A 17,758-nucleotide genomic window follows, 5' to 3' on the forward strand; every position below is an offset into this window, starting at 1 on the left:
CACGCCTGATTTTGGTGATTTTTTTCAGCTGGAAGAAACCTAAACATTTGCTGAGGCTCACAGCCCTGTCTTTCATTTTCTGGATTTCCCCACAAAATACAGCTCTTTGTGGATTAGCGTAAAGTAAAGACCGGGAGGCAGCAGGCACATTTCTCGAACCTTTATTTGAGGAGAGCACCGGACTGGACATTGCCGGGGCTTCCTTCTATTTATACATAACTTTAACAGCCAAACAACCAATAACATTGCGGCGTTCTCCCGCTGCATGGCTTCGGCCAATCAGGCAGTGAGCTCTGACAGCCAGGAGCTGTCAACAATCACCGTGCTTCTATTCCAGCTGGTCGGCCTCGCTTGACAGCTCGGAGCTACTGCGCATGTGCGGCCGCCGGCAGCTTGACAGCTGTCATTGGACTGCGCCTGCATAGCCGCTTTTGACAGCTGTGACTGTCAGCCGGCCGCCGCGCATGCTTGTGGCTGAGTGGCAGCCCTTTTGACAGCTGTCAACTGTCAATGGGCTTGCCACACTTTTTCCACACAGCAGTTTCTACTTGTTAAATACACAACACTTTGGAAAAGGTCTTGTTCATAAAACAGAGCCACAGCAAGCATGTAAAGCCCAGCATGAGGCTGCTTGCATCAGATCGGACCTGCAGACCAGCCAAAAGCTTTGGCAAGAGGTCCATGAGAGGAATATAGGAGCAGTCCAAAAAGAAAGTACACGTCCGAAAATTTACACAGGCGTGCAGCTTGCCTCAAGGCCACGATGTACTCTGACGCGGTCTCACCGGGCTGCTGTATTCGTTGTTTGAAGGCATAGCACCAGGCAATCACCAACATCTTCGGTTGGAAATGTTCTTCGAGCTTCTTCTTTAGATCAGCGTAGGCGCAAACAGGTTTTCAGCCAGATCGAATGTTGCTGGGCTGCACACACAGAGCAGCGTGGCAGCCTTCAGTCCATCTACTGCAACCTGGTTTTCCTGGAGGTAGTTTTCGACCTGGGACAGGTACGATGGCCATCCTTCTGGTTGCTTGATGTCGAACTCTTGCAGCCTGCTGACCTTGGGCATTCTTCTGGTTCCTGCGCCTTCTGATCCTGCTTCTTCGATGCCCAGGGACTGATCCACTGAGCGCATGGTCGCTAGCATGTCTGGCTAGCCGACCATGTGTGTGGGGGAAATGCCTTTCCCTCCAGATGTGCACTTCCTCTCCCCTAGTGACTTTCAGCTCCTTTGGAGAAGCAGGATCCCACCCTGATCGCCAGTGTTGTATAGTGAGTTTGTTGCACAGGAATGAAGACGAGGCAAGTGAGTTCAGCAATGATCATGTTTATTTCCTTGCAGGATCTGAAATGAGGAACTGAGCTGCAGCCTGCAGCAATTTATAGCCTGGCCCCTAGGTGGCAGCCAATAGGTTTAAAGCAACCCTGGCCCCTAGGGGCAGCCAATAGCAGCACTGGAGATGGGGTGTCTGAGTTGCTGGGAGCTGTTAGCTAGCTCCAGCTTACCACGTGGTGTTACAATTAAGCCCAGTACATAACAGTGACCATCCTAGAAAATTGGTAGCGGGGGAGGGGAATGAGCTGAACCGGTGGCAGCACCGCACAAGCCTGAGCGAGAGATGGCTGGAGCTGCAGGGCTGTCAGGGCTCAGTGGAAATGCCAGGATCAATGCCAGGCTCCAGCTGGAGCTCGGCGCTGATCCTGGCACTTTGGAGCCCAGTAGAAGTGCTGATCAGCTGGAATGTTGCAGCATCTCCAGGGTCTTGTGATTTACTTTCAGATGCTTGGCAACTGATTCATATTTATGTTGGTCACAGTGTCCCAGGTCATGTGAAGTGACCAAAATCTGCTGCAACCACCCAGCGGTGGGGGGGGAAATAAAAACCAAACACCCCCACCCCACCCCTGCTGCCAATCCTCAACAGAAATGCTCACAACAATGAAAACCTCACACAGGAGGAAGAGCGCCGCCAGGCAGGCAGGCAGGTGTCTTGCTTGGCTGTGGCTTGGGGGGGGCACTTTCAGTGCCATTGTAACTTTGATCAGTCACTAAGCGAACTGTTGTAAGTCAAGAACTACCTGTACTTCATCATTTTTTTCTTTCTTTTTTTTGGTCATCAAGTTTTTGACACTTTGCTAGGTGACTGGTGGTACTCGGATGTTGCCATATCCTAAAAGTGGTACAATGGTTGAAAAGGTTAAAAAGCCCTGCACTAGTCTCTAAGAGAAACAGAATAAAACTTTTAAAAACAAGCCCATGGAAAGAGTTACCTTTGGATGGAAGGAAAAGCTGCACCATAATAGCAGGTCAAAAGGAGCTGGGACACACTTGTTTCCTGCCAATCTCTGTTGGAGGACAAGAGTAGTTTTTCCTCATGCAGGGATCTCTTCATGAAGATGCCTACTTAACTGTAATGTTCCAAGGCCAGAATTGCGGATGAGAAAAAAGTGCTTATGGTGACCTTGAATTCTTTGATAGAAATGCATTACCAAACTATCCACTTTCCAAAGGAATTTGGATTTAGGAAGTGTGTGGCAATGTTAGAGGGAGAAGATGGCTCCAGAGGTCTAGAGAAGAATTTACTATAAATTCTTATGCTTTGGCAATGAGATTCTTGATTCAAAGACACAAGCAAAGGTGTTCTCTCTTTGTCAGTTCCACAGAGCTTTGAGCCATACAGCTGGAGATGTTTCTCCTAGTCTCAAACCAGCTTCTCTATTGTGGAAATCTTCAGCCTAGAATTAATGTGCATAGCAAACCTAAAACAGCATGGATTGTAAGCTTTGGGTGCTCCCCTGCTCTTGGGACCACAGCCTGATATAACCTCTCTCCTGGGTCAAAAGGGCATGGAGGGTTTTTTCTTTCATTCCACTTGATAGTGGACTAAGGAATCCTTGGATTGGACATCTTGGTGGTAATATTTATGTGAATAGGCAAAGGGGAATTACTCACCCAGAAATCTTGGCAACAGTACAATGGACTTCTTTCTCTCTCCTTCAGCTTACTAAAATCCATCAGGCATTTCCTGAAATTCCTGAGGAGGTCTGGGATGCTGGAAAAATATATGGTTTCATTAATGAAGGTAATTTCATTTAGAGCCTCAAGGGAAAGAGATGGGGCAGTCACATGGAAGAGGGGGTCAACTTATTCTCCAAAGCACCTGACAGCAGGACAAGAAGCAATGGTTGGAGCTCATTAAAGAGAGATCCAATCTGGAACTAAGGAAAGATTTCCTGATATTAAGAACAATTAATCAATTGAATAGCTTATCTTCCAGAATTGTGGGTACTCCATCAGTGGAGGTTTTTGAGAAAAGGTTGTATCACCATATGTCCAGGATGCAATCAGTCCCTTGTCTTGGTTAAGAGATTGGACTAGGAGACCTCCAAGGTTGCTTCAAACCATATGTCTCTATGATTCTATCTAACTCAGGATTAAACTGGGGAGTCCTTGATGTTCTCTGAGCTTAGTGTTTCTTGCAGACACTTCATTATGCAACTGGGTGGCTGGTGGGAGAAAATTCTTGCAGAAATACCATAGTAAAGATGGGTAATATAAGATAATGAAAGGTCTGCAAGAAAACAACCAAGCACCAATGACTCCACAGAGTCCTTATAACTGAAAAAAACAACTGTTGAACAAATTCCCCTCAAATTGGACCTTGGAGTACAATTGCTTCCACTGTTTATTTTATTTTATTATTTTATTATATTATATTATTTTATTATTATTTTATTTTATTTTATTTTTTAATTTAATTTTATTTTATTTTATTATTTTATTTTATTTATTATTTTATTTTATTTTATTTTATTTTATTTTATTTATTTTATTTTATTTTATTTTATTTTATTATTTTATTTTATTTTATTTTATTTTATTTTATTTATTTTATTTTATTTTATTTTATTTATTTTATTTTATTTTATATTTTATTTTATTTTATTTTATTTTATTTTATTTTATTAATCTCATCTTTATTCCATTGTCATTTCTACTCTCAGGTTTTTCATTCACTTTATCACTTAATTCTTAATTTTTTCTGTCTCTATGTACTTCTTGTTGGAAAAATATAAGTAATCTCAAGAAAGAAGAACCTTGAGAAAGATAATAGAATTTAAAATACTAATAGAAAATCAGGACCGCATATTAGGTATATGTAAATTGTTACAGAAATTTTTAAATTTCAGACATTAAAAATATACAATAGTGTGAATTTATATCCATCACAAAAGAAATAAGGGTTCAAATTTGTATGTAGGTTAAATTTTCTTTTACTGGGATAATTGGGTTTGGGGATGATTGTGTCTATCACTCCTGACTGTCCATTAAATCAGAGGGCATATCATAAATTACATCATTTGTGTCAATTTTGATTATTTGCATTTTTTAAATCATATTATATATATATGCAAAATGTTATTTTTTTAAAAAAATGTATGATTTACATAATGACCTCACACAAATGATGATAATCTGTGCACAAAATTGGTCTGCTATATGCAAAGATTGTTGCACTGATGTCCACTAAATCAAAATTTTACCACAGAAGCATCTGCGGAGGACTAAATAAACTGCATTGTATGAACAAAATCCTGCCTCGTTTATATATGCATTGATATCACATGTGAAAACTGCCCTCTTAGTCTTTGAAACATATGACATATGACACTCTCAACTGTTCTTATATTTATACATTTTCACTCAATATCCTTTTCATAAGGCAAATAGAAAAGTGTTTTGAACATGTTGGAAAACAATTGATGATTTTGCTTACCACAATGTTTAGAATACTGTATGAACACTTGCTGGCTCTTAAATGTTTGTTTCCTCAAGTTACATTTTGTGTAATAAAAATGGTTAGGAGTGGATATCAGTGTTTGACTCCTGCCCCTAAAAATATGAATATTTGATAACATACTGCACATCAGTATGTCTACAATATCTATTTTCTCTAAGATACTCCTACTAAAACCAACAATAACAAACTAGATGCTTTGCTGATAAGCATTTTACAATTTTGTTAACAGAGATGCCACTGAAACTTTAATAAAGGGACTGGAGAAGATTATTACTAATAATGAAAGAAGATACAGTAATTAAATAAATACATAATATTAGAGTCAGACAACAAGAAATTACTTTGTCACTTCACAATCTAAGTGTAAACTGTCAAGCCCCGCCGGTCCGCCGCCCGCTCGGGCCTCGACACTGCCACCGGCAAGCCCCGGATCCGGCCATGATGGGCGTGACTTCGCCCAAACACCGTGGAGCGCGCCGCAGCTCCACCGATCAGCTGGCTGGCGCCCAGCTGACCGGCGCGCTCCCTCCGGATCGCCGACAGTCTCCCCGTCAAGCCCCGGAACCAACCGAGATGGGCGTGGTGTCGCCCGAACGCCGTGAGGCGCGCCGCGGCTCCGCCGACCAGCTGGACGCCGGTAGGATGGGCGTGGCATCGCCCGAACACCGCAGAGCGCGCCGCAGCTCCTCCGAACAGCTGGCTGGCGCCCGGTTGATCAGCGCACCCCCTCCGGACCGTCGGCTCCGTCGGGGCCCGGGCATTCGGTCGATGGGCGTGGCCTCGCCCGAATCCTGCAGGACGCGTCGCAGCCCCTCCGCACAGCTGGCCAGCGCCCAGCTGATCGGCGCGTCTGTTTCACCTCGGCGGCAGAACTCTGGGCCGCAGGCGGTGTCCGGGCAGGAACAGACCGGAGGCACCGCGGGACTGAACGGACAGACAGGGCCGCCCCAGCAAAACATGGAGGGGGGTGTGGCTATGCCCGTGTTGCCACCCTCACTCCCTGGGCGCCTAGAAGGACTGGGGGGGAGCTCGCAGCCGCAATGCCGGCACGGACTGGGGCGCATGAGAGAGGCTTACCGGGGAGAGGGCTTGGCGGGCCGCAGCGGTGCACACAGTGGGTGGTGGCTATGCAAGGTGATGGGTGGGGCATTTATGGGGAGGCGGGCGGATGCCGGTTTGCTTTGAAGGGGTGGGGACAGGGCGTGGTAACCTGATAAAAGAGCGTTGAGGCTAGATGCCTCAACGCTGACTTTACCGCGGTTTGCTTTGGAGAAGAAATAAACCTGGTCACCCGTTCCTTTTGGAGTGCTTTTGTTTCCTGGCAGAGGACGTCGTGACATAAACATTCTGATTTTTTTAAAAAAAATCTTTTTGAAATTATTGTCCATGATGACTGCGGAAAAACATCTGAAAAGATTTTAACTAAGCTAATACAACTGTATATAACTCATACAGTTTCACTGAATTCTCAGCTTATGACCACAATGAGCCCAAAATTTCTGATGCTAAGCAAGACAGTTGTTAACTGAATTTTTCCTCATTTTACAACCTTCTTGCTATAGTTGTTAAGTAAATCTGGCTTCCCCATTAACTTAGCTTGTCAGAAAATCACAAAAGGTCACCACATGACCCTGAGGCACTACAACCTTCATAAATATGAACCGGATGCAGAACATCTGAATTTTAATCACATATTCATGGGGATGCTGCAATGGTCGTAAAGTGGGAAAAATGGATATAAGTCACTTTTTCAGTATTGTTGTAACTTTGAATGGTCACTAAAATGAACTGTTGTAAGCCGAGGACTACCTGTAAGGAGATGATCATGGTGATGATAATCTTGTAATATAAATTGGATTTCATTATTTCATGATTAATCTGTAACCTAACAGCAAAAGGCAGACAATAGTATTATTTCTCTACTGATAAATAAATATAATATCTAAATCTAGCTTGCCTTAGTGACTAATGAAACTATAAAAAAATGATTAATTATTGGGTGTTTTGGTAAATTAAATAATTTGTACTACTTTAATTGCCAATTGATAGAAGTGGAAATATCATAAATGAGGTTTCGGTGGTTTCTCTGAAAATTCTTACATTCGTGTAAGATAAAAGTTGATATGTGAGTAATATGCAAATAGATTGCATATGTGTATGTTTAATGTATGTTCTTTTCCAATATTGACTTTATTCTGCTCATACATTGTTGGCAGACCTAGGTTAAACATTGACAGAAAAGCAAAGATATGTTGCATTCAATAAATTTGCTAATGCTAATGCAAGACTGAAAATCCAGATGGTGACTAGATATCGACAAGGATATTCAGAAAACTCTTCTTGCTGAAATCAAGTGAGCAGTCAGATTTTTTCAAGTCAGACATGGCACCCTTAACTAAGTGAACTGTCAACAAGAAAATTATTTCAATTAATTGCCTAAAGAATAGGGTGAAATCAATAAGAAATTTAACATAGGTGGTCAAGTTTTTGATGGCCCATGGACATAATCAACATTTCTGATAAATTGAGGGCCACAAAGATGAGACATTATTGCAAAGTAAAGAGGATTATATTTATGGATGCAGGCAGGATCTTTGAGATTTTATTTTATTTTTTTATTTTAATTTAATTTTTATACCGCCCTTCTCCCGAAGGACTCAGGGCGGTGTACAGGGCAATACAATAAAATACAATATATAAAAATTAAAAGAAATATTAAATACAACAGCCCAATTCAATAGATTAATACAAAACGTTAAAATACCCCTAAACCCATCAGACCAGGCCGGCTTGTTCAAATAAATATGTTTTTAGGTCACGTCGGAAGGAGCGAAGGTCAGGAGCCGTCCGGAGCTCCACCGGTAAATGGTTCCAAAGGTCTGGCGCACCCACAGAGAACGACCTCCCCCTGGGGGCCGCCAGTCGACACTCTTTGACTGACGGCACCCTAAGGAGGCCCTCTCTGTGGGAGCGCACTGGACGAAGGGAAGTTGATGCCGGCAGCAGGTGCTCCCGTAAGTAACCCGGACCCATGCCATTTAGGGCTTTATATGTCGTAACCAGCACCTTGAATCTTACCCGGAGGACAACCGGAAGCCAATGCAGCTCACGGAGTAGAGGTGTTACATGGGAGTATCAGGAAGCCCCCACCACCACTCGCGCGGCTGCATTCTGCACCAGCTGGAGCCTCCAAGTAGTCCTCAAGGGCAGCCCCATGTAGAGAGCATTGCAGTAGTCCAAACGGGAGGTCACGAGTGCATGAGTGACTGTGCACAAGGCATCCCGGTCTAGATAGGGCCGCAACTGACGCACCAGGCGAACCTGGGCGAAGGCCCCCCTAGTCACAGCTCCTATATGATCCTATATGATTTTATTTTACAGACTTAGGAGACGGTGTTAGGAAATACTGTAGGAGAAAGAATGGCAGAACTTGGGGATGGAGTGAAAAGGGAAATCAGCCTAGAATCTCTATGTAGTCACAAGAGAAGTAAATTCAATCCCCTTTGAATGTCATTGATCCTTATCTAACTCTAAGCAGATGCTGACTAGTTTAACTGAGTCTTTACATGTGGACCTGGACTTTTGCACCTGACAGATATAGCATCATTTCTGTGTTTATCCTGACTTAAAGGGGCACATGGGGATTGACTAGGAGGCACAAAATAATAGTTTTGGGGCAGTCTGCAGCTCTGTGGCTCAGGTAGCTTATCCTTTTACATGTTTACATTATAACTAAAATTGAGGGGGAAAATAAGGAAGGGAGAATGCAGAGAAAGATCAAAGAAACATTTGTGTACTGTCTGAATGCATGATGCTCTAGTTCACGGGTTGGCAACCCGCAGCTTCGGAGCCGCATGCAGCCTTTTCAGCCATCTCCTGTGGCTCCCAGTCCTCCGCCATGTGCAGTCCAAAAAAAAAGTGGGACTAAAAAAGTTCAACCAATCAATTCAAACTTCTCATGGGAAAAAAAACTTGTGAAGTTTGAATTGATTGGTTGACGTTCTTTGGTTTGTGGGACTGCCCACAAAGCTCTTCTTTGGACTGCACATGGCGGCAGCAGAGGAAGAGATGGGAGGACTGTTGGAAAGGTGAGTGGGTCGGTCAGATGGGCCGTGTGGGTGTGATGGTGGTGTTTCTGAGCAGCATAAGGAGTCTCGGGTGCTGCCAAACCCCCTCCTTCTTTCCCCCTTCTCTCTCTCTCTCTCTCTCTCTCTCTCTCTCTCTCTCTCTCTCTCTCTCTGTGTGTGTGTGTGTGTCTGTGTGTGTGTGTGTGTGTGTGTGTGTGTGTGTGTGAGACCCAAAAGGAAAGGCTGATAGGGAGATGGCAGTCAGGCATTTTTCCCCCCTCATTTGTGTGTGTGGGGGGGGGAACCGCGGGGAACGGCTGGTAGGGAGGTGGCAGTCCGGCATTCCCCCCTTCCTTTGTTTGTGTGTTTGTTTGTGTCTGTGTCTGTGTGTCGGACCCACGGAAAACGGCTGGTAGGGAGGCAACAGTCCGGCATTTTTCCCCCCTCTCATTTGTGTGTGTCGGATCTACGGTGAACGGAAGGTAGGGAGGCGGCAGTCTGGTGTCCCCCCTCCTCATTTGTTTGTGTGTGTGTGTGTCGGACCTGCAGGGAATGGCTGGTAGGGAGGTGGCAGTCTGGTGTTTCCCCCCCTCCTGTATGTGTGAGGGGCCCATGGGGCTAGACACACAGAGAGATGCAAACACCGGACTTCCGCCACCACTACCAGCCATTCCCCATGGGTCCAACACACACACACAGGAGGAAGGTAAACAACACTGGACTGTCACCTCCCTAGCAAACCTCTCCTGTGAGATGTGCCACCAGAAAGCCAGGCTGCCCGATGAGCAGACCATGGCCCAACAGCTGAGGCTGGGCCAGCTCCGGGATGCTGCCAGAATTTTATTTACTTTGCCAGGACATACCACTGCTGCTGCCACCACAGCCGCCAAAGATGGCGAGCATGGTGGCTACCTGCTGGGGAGTTCCCATATTCCATAATCCCTTGGCAGTCAGACATAATAGCATGCAAGCACAGTGCTACCAGTCCCACCTGCCAACTCCTCATGAAGTAAACTGGACAGGGAGGTGAGAAGTGCCCGCCTGCTGCCACCAAGGGAGGCTGCACCTGCCATTGGCTTCTCCTGTGGCGGGCGCTGGGCTAGGCAAGCTGGGAGGGATGGAAGCAGGGGCAGGGAAAGTTGATGGCTGTGCCATGCAGTTCCCACTCGGCCTGGGAGTTTGTGTGGGACTGGTGGAGCCAGGAGCCGAGGTGCGAGAGGTATGTAAACTGATGCTGGGTGGGCAAGTGCGACGCATGGTCTGGGACAAAGGGCTCTTCTTGCATCCACGCCTTTCCTTTGCTGAGCTTCGCAGGCTTCCCCCCCTCCTGTATGTGTGAGGGGCCCATGGGGCTAGACACACAGAGAGATGCAAACACCGGACTTCCGCCACCGCTACCAGCCATTCCCCATGGGTCCAACACACACACACAGGAGGAAGGTAAACAACACTGGACTGTCACCTCCTGTTCTGTACCAGCCTGCTACCGTCCTTGCAGAAAAGGCAACCCCTTTACAAACGGCAAGAGGCTGGAATGACGTCTGCCAAATTTATTACAAAAACAAGACACGAACCAAGATACAGGAGCTTTGAAACACTATCTGAGTGGTTGCTTTCAGCAAACCAGCCCTCCCCACACAAGTCCTTTATAAAGAGTTCAGGGCGTGGCTTCTCTCTCCCTCCTTCCAAGAAGCCCCATTGCCTTCCTCTGTTTACTCCTACTTGACTGCCTCCTGCGTCGGGCGTCCTTGAACAGGGCCAGCTGTGGGTCATCTTCATCCACACTGTCAGGCTCACACAGCTGGGTCTCCATGGTGACCAAGTGGGAGGGGCCTGCCTGAGGGCTATCATCAGCAAGGTCTTCAACACCCCCCTCCTCCTCTGAGTCGTCCGACCCAACTGCCGACCCCACAGGCTGACCCTGAATCACAGCACCTCCCTAGCAAACCTCCCCTGTGAGATGTGAAAGTTGAGGACTCTCCTCAGAGTCCTCAACTTTCCAGCCCAGAAGGTAGAGTGACGAGTCTGGTCTCCTGTCAAGTCCCAGGTTGAATCAGCTTCCCCCAGCTTACACCCGCCTGAAGTGGCAGGGAGGGATGTCTGGCCCGACAGTTCGACTGTGTGCAGCTTTCCCTGGAAAGGCCAGCCCTGGAGCTGGTGGGCTTCACCATCCTAGCATGGAAAGTAGCTGTTGTAGGGTGAAGTGGGGGGGGTTGTTCAGAAGTGTTGAAGTGCCAGAACCTAGGCATGGAGCTTGTTTTTAGGGTGTGGCAAGGAGCTGTTCATTGGAAAAGTTGGAAGGGAAGGGGATGATTAAGGAAAGCTAGGGCTTGCCATCTTTGATGGCTGTGGTGGCAGGAGCAGCAACAGGAAGGCAGCGGCGGCTGCTGTTGGGGCAGCCTAGTGCCCTCGCTGTGCCCGGCAGGCAGTACTTGGGTGTGGTTGATGTGCCGGCAGCTCCCACCCCTCCAAGTACCAGGCAGTGCTGCCCGGACACACCGGTGCTCCTGCTGCCACAGCTGCCAAAGACGGCAAGCCCTCAATCATCCCCTCAGCGGTGCTACCCGGACACACCATTGCTTCTGCTGCCACAGCTGCCAAAACAGCAAGCACAGCTGCTCCCATACTGGGCCTGGAGCACCTGCAGTGTCTCTTGATGAGAACACTAGGCCTCCCCAACTGTAGCTGCCACTGCCACTGCCACCTTCCTGTTGTTACTGCCTGGCAGGCAGGCAGTGCTGCCCGAAAACACCACTGCTCCTGCTACCAAAGACAGCAAGCGCGGCAGTTCCCAATCTTTGCTTCTTTCACTCTTCAATTAAGTTTCCTGTTGTGTGCAGGTGCAAGCACGCGCGCATGTGCGCACACTTTTTACAGCTCCCATTTTTTTGTGAAAGAACTGGTTCCGAGTGGCTCTTTGACCCTGTTCTGTTCCAGCCTATGACCAGCCCTGTTTGAATGTCAGGGACAACCCCTTTTTATAGTCAACAGGCTGGAAAAATCCAAACAAATTTATTTACAAAAAAAATCAAAAGTTCAAACGAGTTAAACCAAAAGTTCAAACAAGAGTTAAACAGGAATAACAGACCAGGACTCTAGCAGAAGATCTTCAAACAGTTGCTTTCAGCAACCAGCACCTCCCATACCTTCCCCTTTTATCAGCAGTCTCAAGGTGTTGCTTCTCATTGCCTTCTCCTCCTCTCACCGAGTTGCCTCATGGCCTTTCTCTGTTCTACTCTGCTGGGATGCCTCCTGCTCCTAGCATCCCTGAATAGATACAGCTGTGAATCATCTACATCCAATACCTCATGCTCACATGGCTGAGTCTGATGAGGAACATGACAGGAGGGGCCAGGCTGAGAGTCCTGTAGTGCATCAGAGCCTTCCTCTGACACCAAAGGCTCTCCAAATCCCTCCTCCTCCTCCTCTTCAGAATCATCAGACTCAGCTGCCAGTATCACAGTCTGATGCTGAATCACAACAGACCCATTCAGGTTGCCGATGCCTGCCTTAGACTAATGAACTCATCCTCGAAGGGTATGATTTTGCTCAATTTCTTTTTAGTGACTAAATCATTGTAAACAAAACTTCTTAAGAAATCTAAGGAAAGAATGAGACAAACATATTGATGGAACAGAATTTTATATATAAATATAAATATAAAATGTCAGTATTAATAAAACTAACATTCGGAAAAAATGTAGACCCAATTTTATTTTGGAAAGTTCTTACTTCAGCACTTTTTCCCCCTGTGAATGCCTTTTAGTAAAAAAGCTCTCACAGCAGTTTGTTAAGAACAGGGGTGTCAAACTCAATTTCACTGAGGGCCACATCAGCATTGCAGTTGCCCTCGGGGGTGGGTGGGTATGGCCAGGGTGGGTGTGGCCTACTGGGTGGGCGTGGCTAGAGTGTGTATGGCCTACTGGGTGGGCGTGGCCAGCTCTACATCGTTGGCATCAAGGGTGCCTATGGGGGCCTGTGCAGGAGTGGGTCAGATCTGAGGGTCTCTGGCAGATGGAGGGTCTCTGGGCCAGGGCCACGATAATGGGGGCCGTTCCCTCACTGTTTCCAGGATGGCTTCGCGGGCCGCATGAAACCACTTCGTGGGCCGGATCCAGCCCCCAGTCCTTGTGTTTGATATGTCTGGTTAAGAACATTTCCAAAAATTCAGACTTTTGAATATATATATATATATATATATATATATATATATATATATATATATATATATAGCATTTGTATTTTGTAATTGTGTGTGTGTACATATACAAACAAAAATATATCATTTCCCCCCCCCTCTCTCCTCTATTATTGCCTGGATATCTTTCTAAGCTCTTTAGCAATATAGAAGTCAAACTCTCCAAGTTCTAGGAAAATTTTCAAACTTGTTTCAATTCATTGTTGCTGGAATCATATCCAGTAACTTACTCTTAATTGTCATTGTTTACCTTGAACCTGACAATGATATTTGCAATCAGACGTTTTCAGTGGAAAGAATCTATTTTATCTTCAATCTGGATGTGATCAAAATTACAGGAGTTCCATGTTTAATTTAATTTAATTTAATTTAATTTAATTTATTAATATTTCTATACCGCCCTTCTCCCGAAGGACTCAGGGCGGTGTACAGGGCAAGAATAAAACACAAAGTTACAAAAATTAAAAAGTAATTAAATACATCCCCATAAAAAACAGTTGGTACATTAATAAAAACCCCAATAAAAAGATAGTAAAAACCCCACCAATCCCCACTCAGGCCAGGCCGGCTTGTTCGAACAGGTATGTTTCAGATCGCGGTGAAAGGAGCGAAGATCGGGCGCCGTCCGGAGCTCAACCGGTAACTGGTTCCATAGCTCCGGGGCGCCCACAGAGAAAGATCTCCCCCTGGGGGCCACCAATCTACATTCTCTGACCGGTGGCACCCTGAGGAGTTTAAACATTTTGCAGGATGCCCTTAACTCAGCTTATAATTACAGTTAGACAAAACATCAAAGAAGTTTTGAATATCAAATGAACAGTGAATAATTTAGCTTTTAAAGAAAGATATTTAATGAAAAAATATCTGCGGGAAATTCCTCAATACTTTCAGACTCACTGAACTTTCCAAATTGTCAACAGATCATGCCTTGGTTTGTACAAAATGTAAAACCCAGGGTGTTTAAAATTATGATGTATTAAAAAAACATGTTGCATACAGAGGAAAAATGTCTACAACAATTACATAGATATCCTTTTAGCTTGATTAAAAACAATTTGCATAACATTGGATGGAAAATAATATAATATATACAAAATTGGCATAATCTAGTTTAGAGTATGTCAATGTGCAATATGATAAAAGGACAACAATGACAAAATAGCAAAGCAGGAGGACTAGCAAATAGTACTTATAGAGAGATGGCAGCTCCGATAACATATATATGTATATGTATATGTATATGTATATGTATATGCATATGCATATGCATATGCATATGTGTATGTATATATATATATATATATATATATATATATATATATATATATATATATATATATATATATATATATATATGTGTGTGTGTGTGTGTGTGTGTGTGTGTGTGTGTGTGTGTGTGTGTGTGTGTGTGTGTAAATTACTAACAAAGAATTAAAGGTGTGTCCGGTGTGTCCGGTGTGACTACTGCCTGTTCGATAGCCTTCAAGATAGGCTGAAAACAGGAAATAAAGATTTGCCCCATGTTTGGGGCCTAGCAAGGTAATCTAAATAGTTAACATTTGAAACATATATATATATATATATATATATATATATATATATATATATATATATATATATATATATACATATGCATATACATATACATATACACAATATATACATATACACAAATATATGAACTGTCCGGTGTGACTACAGCCTGTTTGATGGCCTTTGGGATAAGGCTGAAAACAGGAAATAAAGATTTGCCCCATGTTTGGGGCCTAGCAAGGTAATCTAAATAGTTAACATTTGACTCATATCTCCCCTTGCAGAAAGCTAACAGAGAGCGAGAGAGATCCTGTGGCTCAAGAGGTAAAAATACTGCCTAATATGCAATCAGCCCAGGTTCGAATCTCAGAAGGGTATGACTGACTGATGAAGACTAAAGAGTCAGAAATGCATCTTAGTCTCCCTTAATTCTTTGTTAGTAATTTACACACACACACACACACACACACACACACACACACACACACACACACACATATATATATATATATATATATATATATATATATATATATATATATATATATATATATATAATGTTTTCTGAGGTTTTCGCGGGTGCCTGTATGTGGATCCTTGGTTTTTTGGGTTTTTCCCCGCGTAGAACTAAAGGTGTAGGCGCAACGTTTTGACGGAATCCCATCCGTCATCATCAGGCTTTAGCTTCCTTCTTCTGGGAGAAGCATATATATATATATAATTACCTGACTGATAGATTCTTGCTTGCCTGTGTGATTTCCTTTGTTATGCTACAGTTATGCTCTTCTTATGGATAACCTGGATTTTTATTTATTTTTTTTGAAAATTCGTGGCTTTTGTTAATCCTCTTCTTACTTCATGGATAAAAACTTTCCATGATTAAAATCTGCAATGTGAGCAAGTGGGAAATAGCATCAGACAAAGGTTGCATCTGACATGCATGTTTCTGATGTTGCAAGTAAGGGTAGGGATAACATTTGTCTTATACTATCCCCATGCACACCATCATTTTGACATCATCATTATTTGCAGCAGATGTTTTGTTCTGCAGTCTCAGGATTGCTTGTTATTAGTAGGTTTCCCACAGGCTACACTCACACTAAGATTAAGAGCTAAAGAAGACTGTACTATGGCAGCACCATGGATCTTAAAATTTCAGTCCCTCTGTGGCTAAATAAGTTGGAGGAAAGAGGAGAAGATACAGAGGGAAGAGGAAAAGGAGGAAGAAGTATTAAAAACTTCAATTTTTGTCTTCCTTAAATAGTTAAACATGTTGCTTTTGCCACCATTCTGTTAAGTAACCTTATTTATTTTTGTATTTTTAACTGCAGAGTATATAAACTCATCTAACAATACCAATCCCATCTACCACTGAATGTTGCCTTTTAAAGATTTTCTTTTAAGCCCAAACTGGCAAATGGTTTCTATAATTTTATGTTGGGCATCAGTTATACTTTTTAAGTAAATGCACAGACATCTGAGATTATGCCCTGTTTTTATATTGTAATGTCACTTTGTATTTTTTTGTCCTGAGGAAAGAATTGTATTAGCCTTTTTGCAAAATGTCATCTTCTTTCACTTTGCTGTAGCTGAGTTAGATTTTTTTTTGTTTATTTTTTTCCTTGACTTGTTGGAACTGATTTATCACATTTGGAACATAGGTGTCAGGACCCACCTCAATCCACATCTTAGGAAATAAGAACTCTTGGATGCAAGTTAGTCCAAAAAGGAAATGTTTACTAGGATGGAATCGATTGTGGCAATACAAGACGGGATCTAACGGAGTTACATTTCAATCCTATATAAAGCATTCCCATTTCAACCCCCTCCCCTCATCCATTTGGTCAGGCTCCCATCATTTACTTAGGTGTCAGGCCCTTCCTTGGGAAAGGGAACTCTCCTTGGTTTTATTGTTATTGCTTCTTCCTTTTCAGTTGTAAATGAAGATGCGATCCAGATCTCTCTCTCCCCCTCTCTCCCCCAGATCAAACGCTTCCCTGGTGTTTGAAGATAGTCTATTTCAATCTAAGTAACCATCCTCTCCCCCCCCCAGGAGAGATGGCAGAATCCCCAGAATAAGCACAATATTCTACCTATACATTTATGAAATGTGATATAAATGGATTCTGACAATAGGTTTAATGCAGTTATCTCACCTTTTATTTTTAAACAAATCTCCTCCAAAAGATAGATGTTTTTTTTAAGGGTATGGTCTTTGTTTTTAGAAACAGAATAATTTGAAAGGTACGAGATGTTGTTTAGCCCTTAAATGTATTAAAAAGAGGAATCACATTAAGAATAAATTTGTTGCCTTTCTGTAAAAAATAAAACAAGGCTTTAAGCAAAATTATATTTTTTTTAAAAAATGGGACCAGTTACCTGCTATCAGAATTTAAAGTGTATTTTAGAGCACCAAACAAAGGATTACAAAAATTACATAATTACAGTTGGAAAAGATCTTGGCGATCTTCTAGTGTCAAACTCTCAAACTTGCAATGTCACGTGACATGTCACGACTTATCGTGACTTTTTTGCCATTGCAAGCAATGAAGTGGGCACAGTTTTGCTATGATGCATCCGGCCCGCGGGCCAGCAGTTTGACACCCCTGTTCTCGTCCAATATGTTGGTCAAGCAGGAGACCGTATATTATTCTGGATAAATAGCTGTCTAATCTCTTCTTAAAAACCTCCAGTAATGGAGCACCCACAATTTCTGGAAGCAAGTCATTCTGCTGATTAATTGTTGTCTCTGACAGGAATTTTCTTTGGCCATGGAACTTGCTATTTAAGAAAACTGCTAAGACTCTTGGTCAAGAGTCATAGAAAACTGCCTGCACTTGGGTTTTCTCAAACCTAACCCTAAATATTTTTCTTTTGCCCTTAGTTTCTCATAGAACCCCATTAAGTTCTTTTGGAATTCAGAGTCACACAGAATGTATTTTGAAAAAAACCCTCTATAAATGCATTGCATTTTCCACTGTACCATAAATGATTTGTGGCAATGTAATACATTCTAAAATACACAGCGAGAAGAGTCAGCTTGCCTGTCTTACCTCATAGGTTTGGAAATGTAGGACTTCCTTCATGGTATGTCTCTAATAGTTCAATAAATGCCTTTGGTAAAGTAACCAAAAGAATGCTTCCTTTCTTAACTGGAAAA

This window comes from Vipera ursinii, assembly GCF_947247035.1.
Source record: "Vipera ursinii genome assembly, chromosome: 6".
NCBI lineage: Eukaryota > Metazoa > Chordata > Lepidosauria > Squamata > Viperidae > Vipera > Vipera ursinii.